Source organism: Panthera leo, chromosome A1 (assembly GCF_018350215.1).
Source record: "Panthera leo isolate Ple1 chromosome A1, P.leo_Ple1_pat1.1, whole genome shotgun sequence".
In the NCBI taxonomy this organism is placed as follows: domain Eukaryota; kingdom Metazoa; phylum Chordata; class Mammalia; order Carnivora; family Felidae; genus Panthera; species Panthera leo.
In genome coordinates this window covers 147,835,822-147,849,086 of record NC_056679.1, presented here as the reverse complement: position 1 = coordinate 147,849,086, position 13,265 = coordinate 147,835,822, and the positions used below count along the sequence as shown (strand labels likewise).

The following is a 13,265-nucleotide window of genomic DNA, read 5'->3' as shown; positions in this document are numbered from 1 at the left end:
TCTCATTGCCAAGTAGTATTCCATTGTGTATATAAACCACATCTTTGTCCGTTCATCAGTTGATGGACATTTCAGCTCTTTCCATAATTTGGCTATTGTTGAAAGTGCTGCTATAAACATTGGGGTACATGTGCCCCTATGAATCAGCACTCCTGTATTATTTCGGTAAATTCCTAGTAGTACTATTGCTGGGTCTTAGGGTAGTTTTATTTTTAATTTTTTGAGGAACCAACACACTTTTCCAGAGTGGCTGCACCAGTTTGCATTCCCACCAACAGTGCAAGAGTGTTCTCATTTCTCCACATTCTTACCAAAACCTATTGTTGCCTGAGTTGTTAATTTTAGCCACTTTGACTGGTGTGAAGTGGTATCTCTGTGGTTTTGATTTGTATTTCCATTTTGATGAGTGATGTTGACCATCTTTTCAAGTGTCTGTTTGCCATCTGGGTGTCTTCTTTAGAAAAGTGTCTATTTGTGTCTTCTGCCCATTTCTTCACTGGATTGTTTTTTGGTTGCTGAGTTTGGTAAGTTCTGTATAGATTTTGGGTACTAACCCTTTTTCTGATATGTCATTTGCAAGTATCTTCTTCCATTCCACTGGTTGCCTTTTAGTTTTGTTGATTGTTTCCTTTGCAGTCCAGAAGTTTTTTGTCTGGAGAGGTCCCAATATTTCAGTTTTGCTTTTATTTTCCTTGCCTCTGGAGATGTGTTAAGTAAGAAGTTGCTGTGGCTGAGGTCAAAGAGGTTGTTGCCTGCTTTATCCTGTAGGATTTTGATGGTTTCCTGTCTCACATTTAGTTCTTCCATCTATTTTGAGTTTATTTTTGTGCATGGTGTAAGAAAGTGATCTAGGTTCATTCTTCTGCATGTAGTCCAGTTCTCCCAGCACTATTTATTGAAGAGACTGTCTTTTTTCCATTGAATGCTCTTTCCTGGTTTGTCACAGACTAGTCGGCCATACATTTGTGGGTCCAACTCTGGGTTCTCTATTCTATTACATTGGTCTATGTATCTGTTCTTGTGCCAGTACCATACTGTTTTGATGATTACAGCCTTGTAGTAGAGGCTAAAGTCCGGGACTGTGATGCCTCCCACTTTGGTTTTCTTTTTCAACATAACTTTGGCTATTTGGGGTCTTTTTTGGTCATATATCACACATCTGATATTACTACTGAAATGAATGTCTCAGTTAAGAATTTAACAGCACTAATGGACATATTGTGTCTCTTCTATTTTCACCTATCCCCCAAACACACACCTCTTATGGACTCTCACTGCACAGATCAAAAGTGAGGGAATAGAGGAAGATTTGCCATGGGAATGGACATCAAAAGAAAGCCAGAATAGCAATATTTATATCAGACAAACTGGTTTTTAAACCAAAGACTGTAACAGGAAATGAATAAGGTCACTATATCATCATAAAGGAGACAATCTAACAAAAAGATCCAGCAATTATAAATACTTATGCATCCAACATGGAGGCACCCAAATATATAAAACAATAACAAATATTAAAATACTTAATGTTAATAATATAATAACAGTAGGGGACTGTAACAAAACAAATACATCAATGGACAAATAATCTAAATAGAAGATCAACAAGGAAACAATGGCTGTGAATGACACACTAGACCAGATGGACTGAACTGATATATTCAAAACATTCCATCTGAAAGTAGCAGAATACACATTCTTTTCAAGTGCACATGGGACATTCTCCAGAATAGATCACATAGTAGAACACAAATCAGGCCTCAACAAGTACAAAAAGACTGAGATCATACATGCATATTTTCTGACCACAATTCTATGAACAACCACAAAAAAAATTTTGAAAGATCACAAATACATGGAGTTTAAATAACATGCTACTGAATGAGGAATGGGTCAACCAGGAAATAAAAGAAAAAAAATTTTAAAAAATACATGGAAACAAATGAAAATGAGACAATGATAATCCAAAACCTTTCAGATGCAGCAAAAGTATGCCTAAGAGAGAAGTAAATAGCAATACAGATCTGCCACAAGAAGCAAGAAAAATTTCAAATAAATAACCTAACCTTACACCTAAATGAGCTAGGAAAAGAACAACAAACAAAGCCTAAAGACATAAGAAGGAAGGAAATAATAAAGATTAGAGCAGAAATAAATGATGTAGAAACAAGCACCACCAACAACAACAAAAACAGTAGAACAGATCAAAGAAACCACGAGGTGGTTCTTTGAAAATAATATTAAAATTGATAAACCTCTAGCCAGATCTATCAAAAAGAAATGAAAAAGGAAAAAAAATAAATAAAATCACAAATAAGAGAGGATAAATATCAACAAACACCACAGTAGTACAAACAATTATAAGAGAAAACTATGAAAACTATGTGCCAACAAATTGGGCAACCTGGAAAAAAATGGATAAATTACCAGAAACTATATATATGTAAACTACTGAAAGTGAAATAGGTAGAAATAGAAAACTTAAACAGACCTAAAACCATCAAAGAAATTGAACCAATAATCAAAAATCACCCAACAAACAAAGGTCCAGGGTCAGATGGCTTCACAGGAGAATTCTACCAAACATTTAACGAAAAGTTAATACCTGTTCTTCTCGAACTATTCCAAAAAATGGAAATGGAAGAAAAGTGCCAAATTCATTCTATGAGGCCAGCATTACCCTGATACCAAAAAGCGGAAAAGGACTTCACTAAAAGGAACTATAGGCCAATATCCCTGATGAACTTGGATGCAGAAATTCTCAACAAAATACTACCAAATTGAATCTAAAACTACATTAAAAACATCATTCATCACAAGCAACTAGGATTTATTCTTGTGCTGCAAGGGTGGTTCAATATTCATAAATCAATCAACATGATCTAGCACATTAATAAAAGAAGAGAACAATATTATCCTCTCCATAAATGCAAAAAAAAAATTGACAAAATACAACATCCATTCATGATAAAAACTGTCAACGAAGTAGGGATAGAGAGAACATACCTCCAACATCATAAAAACCGTGTATGAAAAATCATATACGGTTAATATATCATTACCAATGATATCATTAATTGGTTAATATCATTACCAATAGGAACAAAACTGAGAAATTTTCCTCTATGGTCAGGAAAACAACAAGGTTGTACATTCTCACCACTTTTATTCAACACACTACTCGAAGACCTAGATGCAGCAATCAGTCAAAACAAAGAAATAAAAGGCATACAGATTGGCAAGGAAGAAGTGAAACTTTCACTACTTGCAGGTGATATTACTCTATGTAGAAAACCTGGAAGACTCCACCAAAAAAAAAAAAATTGCTAGAACTGATACATGAATTCAGTAATGTCTCAGGATACAAAATCAGGATACAGAAATCTGTTGAATTTCTATACACCTATAATGAAGAAACAGAAAGATAAATCAAGGAATCAATCCCATTTGCAATTGCACAAGAAATCATAAGATATCTAGGAATAAACTAAGAGGTAGAAGATCTATACTCTGAAAACTATAGATTGCTGATAAAAGAAATTCAAGAGGACACAAATAAATGGAAAGACATTCCATGCTCATGCATTTGGAGAACACATATTGTTAAAATGCCTATATTACCCTAAGTAATCTATATATTTAATGCAATCTCTATAAAAATACCATCAGCATTTTTCAGACCTAGAAAAACAATCCTAAATTCGTATGAAACTACAGAAGACCCCTAGTAGACAAAGCCATCTTGTAAAAGAAAAGCAAACGGAGGGCACCGTAATTCCAGAATTCAAGTTCTATTACAAATATGTAGTGATCAAGGCAGTATGGTACTAGCACAAAAATAGACACACAGATGAATGGAACAGAATAGAAAACCCAGAAATAAACCCACAACTATATGATCAATTAATCTTCAAAAAAACAGGAAATAATATCCAATGGAAAAAAAAGACAGTCTCTTCAACAAATGGTAGTGGGAAAACTGGAGTGACATGCAAAAGAAAGAAGCTGGACCACTTCCTTACACCATACATAAAAATAAACTCAAAATGGATGAAATCCCTAAATGTGAGATAGGAAACCATCAAAATCCTAGAAGAGAATACAGGCAGTAACCTCTTTGACATCAGTCATAGCAACTTCTAACAGGTATGTCTCCTGAGGCAAGGGAAACAAAAGCAAAATAAACTATTGGGACTTCATCAAAAGAAAAAATTTCTAGACATGGAGCAAACAATTAAGAAAACTAAAAGGCAACCTATGGAACAGGAGAAGATATTTCCATAGACATATCTGAGAAAGTGTTGGTATCCAAAGTTTATAGAGAACTTCTCAAATGCAATAACCAAAAAACAAATAATCGTAAATAAATGGGCAGAAGACATATTTATAGACATTTTTTCAAAGAAAACATACAGATGACCAATGGACACATGAAAAGATGCTCAGTGTCACTCATCATCAGGGAAATGCAAATCAAAACTACAGTGACATATTACCTCACACCAGTCAGAATGGCTAAAATTAACAACATAGTAAAAAACAGATGTTGAAGAGGATGTGAGAAAGGGAGCCCTCTTGCACTATTGGTGGGAAAACAAACTGATGCAGTAATCTGGAAAACAGTATGGAAGTTGCTCAAAAAGTTAAAAATAGAACTACCCTATGATTCAGCAATTGCATTACTAGGTATTTACCCAGAGAATCCAGAAATTCTAAATCGAAGGGATACATGCACCCTGATTTATAGCAGCATTATCAACAATAGCCAAGTTGTGGAAGGAGCTCAAATGTCCACTGACTGATGAATGGATAAAGAAGAGGTGGTGTGTGGGTGTGTGTATAAATATATACCACTTCTTTATCCATGTATCTATCTATATCCATCTGTCTATCTATAGATATAGATATAGATAAATATAGATTAGATATAGATATAGATGATATAGACTAGATATAGAATGAAGTCTTGCCTGTGCATTGACATGGATAGAGCTAGAAAGTATTATGCTAAGCAAAATAAGTCAGAGAAAGAGAAATACCATATGATTTCACTCATGTGGAATTTAGGAAACAAAAGAGATGAACATGGGGGGAGAGAAGAGAGGAAAACCAAGAAACAGTCTTAACTGTAGAGAACAAACTGATGGTTACCGGAAGGGAGGTGGCAGGGGAATGGGTTAAATAGCTGATGGTCAAAAAGTAAGGACTTGTGATGAGCAGCGGTGATGATTGTATTTAAGTATGGAATCACTAAATTCTACATCTATAACAAAATTAAAACAAATAAACTCAGGAAAACTCCTAGTGGCAGAGAATATGATGATTGTGATATGTATAGTTATTTGTTTCTTTGTTTAAATCCAAAGAACAAAGAGAAGGCAGCAAAATTTTGTCAGATTTTTGTTTTGAAAAGATCTTTCGGCTACATATGAAGATCAGAATTATACGAGCTAAGATGTTAAAAGACCAGTTTTGGATGCTGTCACAGTAGTCCAAATGAGAAGTGATGTTTGTGAGTATGTTAGTAGTAAATACAGGGGAAAAAAAGGATGTGGGTTTGAGAAATATTTAGTAGATAACACTAACCGATGCAGCACTGCATTGAATATAGGAGTGGCTTACAGGGAGAGGTGAAAGAATGACACCAAATTTGTGTATGTTTGTGGATTATGGTGCTATTTTCTGGAGTAGGAGACACTGCATAAGGGTCAGATTTGTTCACTTTCATGAGTTAGAAGATGTACTGAAACATATAAAAATTATCGAGAAGCATGTTACTATTGTACTGAGGAGTTCTAATTACTGCATTTTGTTCCATTGAATGTAAATGCTTCATTTTGTTTAGAATTTCTTCATTGCTGGACAGTTAAACTCTGTTCAACTTTTCATTAAAATAGATAATGCTACGATTGGACATCTTGGTGCCATTAGCTTGTTCCTTGTTTCAGATTATTTATTAGAATGAACATACTAGAAATAGAAGTCCTGGGTCAATGAGTACTAAAACTTATTTTGCACTTAGTGAATATTGCCAACTAATTTTCCAAAATACTGTAATTACTTATGCTGCCCCTAGCAAAACATACATATACAAGCTTAATTTCAGCCGTGTACTCATGACAAGTTCAATAAACCACACATCCACTCCATCATGAAGTCTCTTTTAAAGAAGAAAATAAACCTCTCCACATCCCACATAAGGCTAGCCTTCTGAGATTTCTAAGTGTTTTATATTTCTTTTCTCAGATTGATTGAGAGTAATAGTGTCTCTGCTTTCAGAGAAAACTCTTTTGTCAGGATGGCTTCAACACTCTAGCACCTACTAAGCAATTAGACTAAAGCGAACAGACACAAAAATAATACTTTACTCAAAGTCTAGGTCATCATTTTACTTAATTATTAATCTTATTCAAAGCAATATTTCCCCTTTAAAAATGATGATTGATGAAACTAAACATTTAAATCAGGATAATTCATAAAGAATATTGTACATATAATATGTATGTATAAAATTGTATGTATCATATATGTGTGTGCATATAAGATTCTGTGTATTAGAATAACAGAAAATATGTGTGTTTCTGTAGGTGTATCTATATATGTATATATTTTCTCCTGATGTATCATACTGTACCACTCTCTAAAGGCAAATAGTGTTAATTAACATTTTTTTAACCTTTCAGATGTTATTTATTTATTTGTTTCTTTGTTTTTGGCTATACAATTTTATTAACACAAAGATATCATACTATGTCTACTATTTGGTGACCTGCCTTCTTTTCTTATTTCAAATAATGTTTGGTATATGATATTTACGTATCATTATATGTGCATATCATAAACTTCTTTTTTGTTTTCAAATGAATGCAAAATTTTCCCTTTGTCTAGATGTCCATAGTTTTTTTGTGTCAGTTTTTATCACTGGATATTTAGAGTGTTTCCATTTGTTTTTCTTTTTTTAAAAAAGTGACACCATGCCCATCTTTTTTTCATAGTCATTTACACACCTGTCTAAATACATTTAAGGATAGACTAATAAAAGTGAAATTGCTGAGTCTATATATATATATATATATATATATATATATATATGTATATATATATATACACATTAAAATTAAAATTTTGGTTATATATTTATATATAGCATTCTGGTAGGAAAGTTGTATCAACTAAATTCTCTATTTATTTATTTATTTATTTACAACTGATAATTGATTTATTAAAAAGGTTGATTTAAACATCTGTATTGGTGACTTCAGTGTTGACTCCTGGTTCAGTACTGATGGAAACAATCTGCTTAAGGTCTCAGAAGGACTGTGCGAATCAATGCGTCGCATATGGATCCTCATTTGAGAAAGATCCCAGGTCTTAGAACCGTCACTACAGGGTTTTCTTGTAGTGATTCTCAGAGTCACCGTGGGCATCAGCCTGTCCTTTCACTTTGAGATGTTTTTCCTTTGTGCCTCTGATCAAGTCAGCACATACTCTTTCGAAAGGCTTTATGTTGCTGCTAGGTAGATTAATTCTCATTTGATGAATCGCCACCTATGGTTCCATGGGTGTCTTCCCGGAGTCTTGAAAAGCTGTTGCTGAGTGGTGGTTTCCTGATGAACTTGTTCTTCGCAGAAAGGGAACGGAGCTGAGTCAGGAACAGGAGCGGGTCATCTAGAACTCTGCTGTAGCTGCAACCGCAAGTTCCTCAGAGAGTTAAATTCTCATATTAAATAGTGAGTATACATAGTGGTATGCTGATGAATGCTTAACGAGTGGGTCTCTGGCTTAAAAAAACAAAAACAAAAACAAGCAAAAAAACCGAAACCACAAAACTATCTTTATTGATAGTGATTGACAAACTCCGCGACAAAAATTCTCCAGCCAACACCAGTTTCATACTAACTACCTGAACAATGTTACTGAAATTAGAGTTGTGCAGAAATGAACAAATCAGCTCTCCTGAGCTGGGAAACCTGTCTCTAGTACGCCACTCATTGTGCTTCCTCACAATCACTTAACTATGGTGCTATCCAACATTTAAGCGTTTTCCATTTTATAGATTAGCAGAGGTACTTGTTTTTAGTAAGTGAATAGTTTTTCATAAGTTAATTGGGCGTTTTCGTGTTAGCTGTATGTCCATGTTCTCTGCTTCATTTCCATAGGGTTGTTCATCTTTCTGTAATTAATTTGAACCACTTATTTCTGTAAAAGGAAAGCATTCCTTTTTTTTTGTTAAGTTGCTAATATTTGTCTTAGTTGTCATTTATCTTTTAACTTTCATTATGATTTTTCATTTATGTGCTGCAGAGCTTTTAATTTTTATGAAGTCAGATGTATTATCTTTTAGGCGTTCAGATTTGTAATAATTAGAAATTAATACATGGATAAATTAATGAATGTATTTGGAGGTCAGTTTTCTTACCTGTCAAGTATAAATTGATGGCTATATTTCTTCCCACTTCAAACAGTATATAATCCTTTAAAACACTTCTATTTTGGTATCTTTAACCTAACCTGGGTTATTTCTCTGAGAATCAAGTCTTACAGAGAAAATTTTCACTCAGCAAAATAATCCACCATTCACTAGTAATTTACTTGAGAACAAACCTTCATTTGTATCTTATTCCTATTTCTTGCCAAATGTGTGGAAATTTCCTAACCAAATGACTAGGTTCTTTCTTAAAGTGAGAGGAGGACCCATCTTGTAGTTTTTTGTGGGGAGTGGGGGGAATGTCTTCTAGTGGGAGATGGGTTATTCCTTGTGGATATTGTTTCTCATGTTCAGTAAGAATTTCTACTTATGAAATCTGACTGCATAATCCTTATATAGTATATTCTGTAACTTTCCCCTTAACTTTCCTACACTTTTTTTTTAAAGGACAAGTGAAAGACAAGGAGAGATATAAACACAAGCAACTTTCAAATTGTGATTTCTTATCAGTTGTAGATGAGCTGTTTTAAGTAATATAGATATAATACCAGTGATGTTTTTTTGTTTATCTTCAAATTCATCCTCCATTTTTCTACCATGATATCAGGTTCAAAGGACCTTAGATGCAAGATACTGGACTAGATTATACCACATAAATAAGATACAGCCATACCAGAAAAATAGTGTGAATGTGTGTGTGTGTGTGTGTGTGTGTGTGTGTGTGTGTATGATTTAGCTGCAATCTCTTCTTAACTCAGAAACTGGTTGTATTTAATATGCTGCTCATAATTATATATATACATATATATACACAAATATACATATATATACAAATATACACATATATGTATGTGTATATATGCATATACGTACATATGATATACGTATGTATATATGCATATATACACACATATACATATGTATATATATGCACATATATACATATGTATATATGTGCATATATATACATATATATAATTATAAATATATTTAGTTATTTAAAAATATGATTGTTAGGATATCTGAAAACTTTATAAGTTTCTATTTAACACATTAAGAATCTAAAAGAAAAAAAATATTAAAAGGAATGGTAAGGAACATAATGGGTATCCAGGGAAATTAAGGAGCAGTGGTTGGAAGAGGTCTTCCCTCTTATCTCTTCTGTTACTATCCTCAGTGTTGCTGCTCAAGGTTATCAAGGACTGCAGTTAGATAAAATGAATGAAGAGATTTATTAACAATAAGAGATGGAGGAATACAAGTCAAGTCCTTTGCATATTCATTTTATGTCAAAGCTCTGAACTGGTAGCAGGTAGCTGCAGTATACCAGAGTAGTGATATATTTCTTTCTTTTTTTCTTTTTTCCTCCTCCTGTCTCTCTTCTCTCTCTCTGCTCTTCTTTTAGCACATCAGATCCACATTCTAATTAACTGGCATTATAGCAGGGTAGGAAGGAAGAATGAGACTAGTGTATATGTGATGGGTGTAGAGTGAGAAACTGATTCTGACAGGGCGAGGAATTGTAGTAATTAGGAAAAAGCTGAGCGACAAATCGAGATTCTGCAAAACAGAAGGGGGACAAGAGAAATTGCTCTTCCTCTGTAGTACATGAAAGCAAGTGTTTCCAACTGCTTTTTAAAGTTTTTTTTAACAACAGTTTTAGATGTATAGTACAACTGAAAGGAAGGTACAGAGGTTTCTCATATTCCTCCTGCCCCTACACATGCATATCTTTCCTCATTATCAGCATCCCCTATGAGAGTGATACCTTTGTTACAATTGATGAACGGACACTGACCCATCATAATCCCAAGTCCAAAGTTTACATTAGAGTTCGCACCTGGTATTGTGCATGCTGTAGGTACACTCGAATGTACAATGACTTGTGTCCCTCACTAAAGTGTCATACAGTGTATTTTCACTGCCCTGAAAATCCTCCGTGCTCTACCGATTCATCCTCCCTACCTCAGTCCCTAGAAACCAGTGATCTTATTACTGCTTCCATAGTTTTGCCTTTTTGAGAATGTCATATAATTGGAATCATACAGTTTGTAGCCTTTTTAGGTGGGCTTTTCATTTAGTTATGTACATTTAAGTTTCCTCCACATCTTTGCATGGCTTGATAGCTCGTTTCTTCTTAGTGCTAAGTAAAAATTCATTTTCTGATGCACCGCAGTTTATTTATCCTTTCACATATTGAAGGACATCTTGGTTGCTTCCAGGTTTTGGCAATCATGAATAAAGATGCTGTAAACATCCACATGCAGGCTTTTGTGTGGATATAAGTTTCCAACTACTTTGGGTAAATTCCAAGGGGTGTAATTGCTGGATCATTTGGTAAGAGCATGTTTCATTTAGTAAGAAACCACCAAACTGTTCTCTAAAGTGTCATGCTATTTTGCATTCCCACCAGCAATGAATGAGAGCTCTTGTTGCTCCGCATCCTGGCCAGCTTTTGGTGTTGTCAGTTTGCTGGATTTGGGCCATTTAATAGCTATGTAGCCAAAGACTTTTACATGTTCCAAAAAATCTGACTAAGACTTCTTAGTGGCATTGATAAAACAAGTGTGTACTTTGTACTTTTACTTTAAACCAAACGCGTGGGGTTTTTGTTGTTATTGTTGTTTTGGTTTTTTTGGTCCACAATAGCACTATGTTACTGAATGGAGTAAATTTATAAAAGTTAGAATCTTAAAAGCTTTAAATCCAACTTTTATTGTTTCTTAACAAATTCAGGAATCTCCTCTAAAAAATTCTTTAAAAAATCTTGTTTAGTGTTTTTATTATTTATCTTTGAGAGACAGAAAGAGACAGAGTGTGATCAGGGAAGGCAAGAGAGAGGAGACACAGAATCTGAAGCAGGCTTCAGGATCTGAGCTGTCAGCACAGAGCCCGAGACAGGGCTTGAACTCACGAACCACGACCTGAGCCAAAGTCAGACCCTTAACTCACCGGGCCACCCAGGCGCCCCTCCTCTAAAAAAAATCTTAAAAGTCAGTTGTGCAGACACTGATAGCCTAAGTTTATCCATGAGATACCCTCTCTGTAGGGGTCTTTCTCTCAGTAGCAACAAGGAAGACAATAAAGCAAGTGTTTGAGCATAAAGGCTCTAGATAGATTGTTTTGCTTCTGCTAGCAGGATCTTAGGCAAGCATTGGACATACTTCATATCTCAGACTCCCACTCCTGAAATGAACAAAATAATAGAGTATTTTAATAGGGTATTTTCTGAACCAGATAATCCATGTGAAGTGATTGGGATATGCTGATACCTACCTAAGTCTTAGTAAATTTCAGTTATCATTGTTAACTATGTATAGAAAATGTAATTTATTGAACTTTCGCTTGAAGTGGAACATTTAAAATGTTTCCACTTGAGACACACCTGGGTAGCTCAGTGGTTAAGCAGCTGTCTCATGATTTGGTTTAGGTCACAATCTCATGGTTGGTGAGTTGAGACCCACATCAGCCTCTGTGCTGACAGTGTGAGGCTGCTTGGGATTCTGTCGCTCATTATCTCTCTGATGCTCCTGTTCTCTCTCTCTCTCTCAAAATAAATAAACTTAAAAATAAAAATAAAACATGAAATGTTTCCACTTGATGTCCAACTAATTCCCCTTAAGATTGTCCTGCTTTGTTAACAAAGAAAGGAAAGGAAATCTGTGTAGTAGATCATGATTATATCACTACCTTTCTCTTTTATCCCTGTCCCAAATTTAAATAACAAAGTGTCCTCCTTATTCATTACCAATAGCTACACCCTTGATTTATATGCATGTATATCAAAGTAGAAGTTGCTTCCAACCTGTTCCCCAGTACTGGAATATCTTGGGGCCATTTGTGAAATGTAATGAATACAGAAGTCAATGCAATAATATCATGCCCAAAGTTAAACCTACAGTGCAAAATCAAGTTCCTCCCACTTCTTGCCTCCTAGTCTGTTGTCTTCCCATCATTATAACAAATACCACTTAAAAAATAAGGAAGAACTGGGGCGCCTGAGTGGCTCAGTCAGTTAAGCGTCCAACTTCAGCTCAGGTCATGATCTCACAGTCCATGAGTTTGAGCCCCGTGTTGGGCTCTGTGCTGACAGCTCAGAGCCTGGAGCCCACTTCAGATTCTGTGTCTCCCTCTCTCTCTGCGCCCCTCCCCTTCCCACACTCTGTATCTCTGTCTCTCTCAAAAATAAAAACATAATTTTTTTTTTAAATAGGGGGAACTATTATGAAGAAAAATCATCAGGAATAAAATATCCATGATTTTCAAGATAGTACAATCTCATTTTGTTGATTTTTAGTCTTGCTTATGTTCCTCATAGTTTCTCATTCCATGGTCTCCAATAATAGTTCATACTAGTTGATAAAGCAGCATTTAAAATGTCACACCAGTGGCTCAGAGCACTGCACACAGCTGGTGCCAGGGACAATGCTAGGAGGTAGAGATCGCCATACAAACAGCCAATCAACATCAATACATGATATTTATGGTGATTGAGATATTGGTCAATCATAAACAGCAAATATGGGGAAAACAGCTTTAATGCTAACTGTGCCAAGTATCTATGGGTGTCTTCATTGTGATATGAAGAACCCAGAAGAGAGTGAGGCATTTCCAAGTGCCTTTCATCTCCTCTAGCAGGAACAACAGCTTATCTTAGTTACTGACATAACTGATGACTACATTTGGCAAAAATATAATCATATATCATTATGATCATTTTCTCATTGGCCACATATTACTAACTGTATAGTTCTTAGCTCTTCTTGGAAATTCTTCATGTAAACTACAGAGGAAATATGTAGAAAAATCCTTTCAATGTATTCACTTGTCATTAACT

The 13,265-nt window shown here is 34.9% G+C and overlaps 1 pseudogene; it reads right to left on the bottom strand.

The window, feature by feature from the left end:
* Nucleotides 1-7,236: 7,236 nt before the first annotated feature.
* Nucleotides 7,237-10,282, bottom strand: LOC122230224 (annotated as a pseudogene).
* Nucleotides 10,283-13,265: the final 2,983 nt, after the last annotated feature.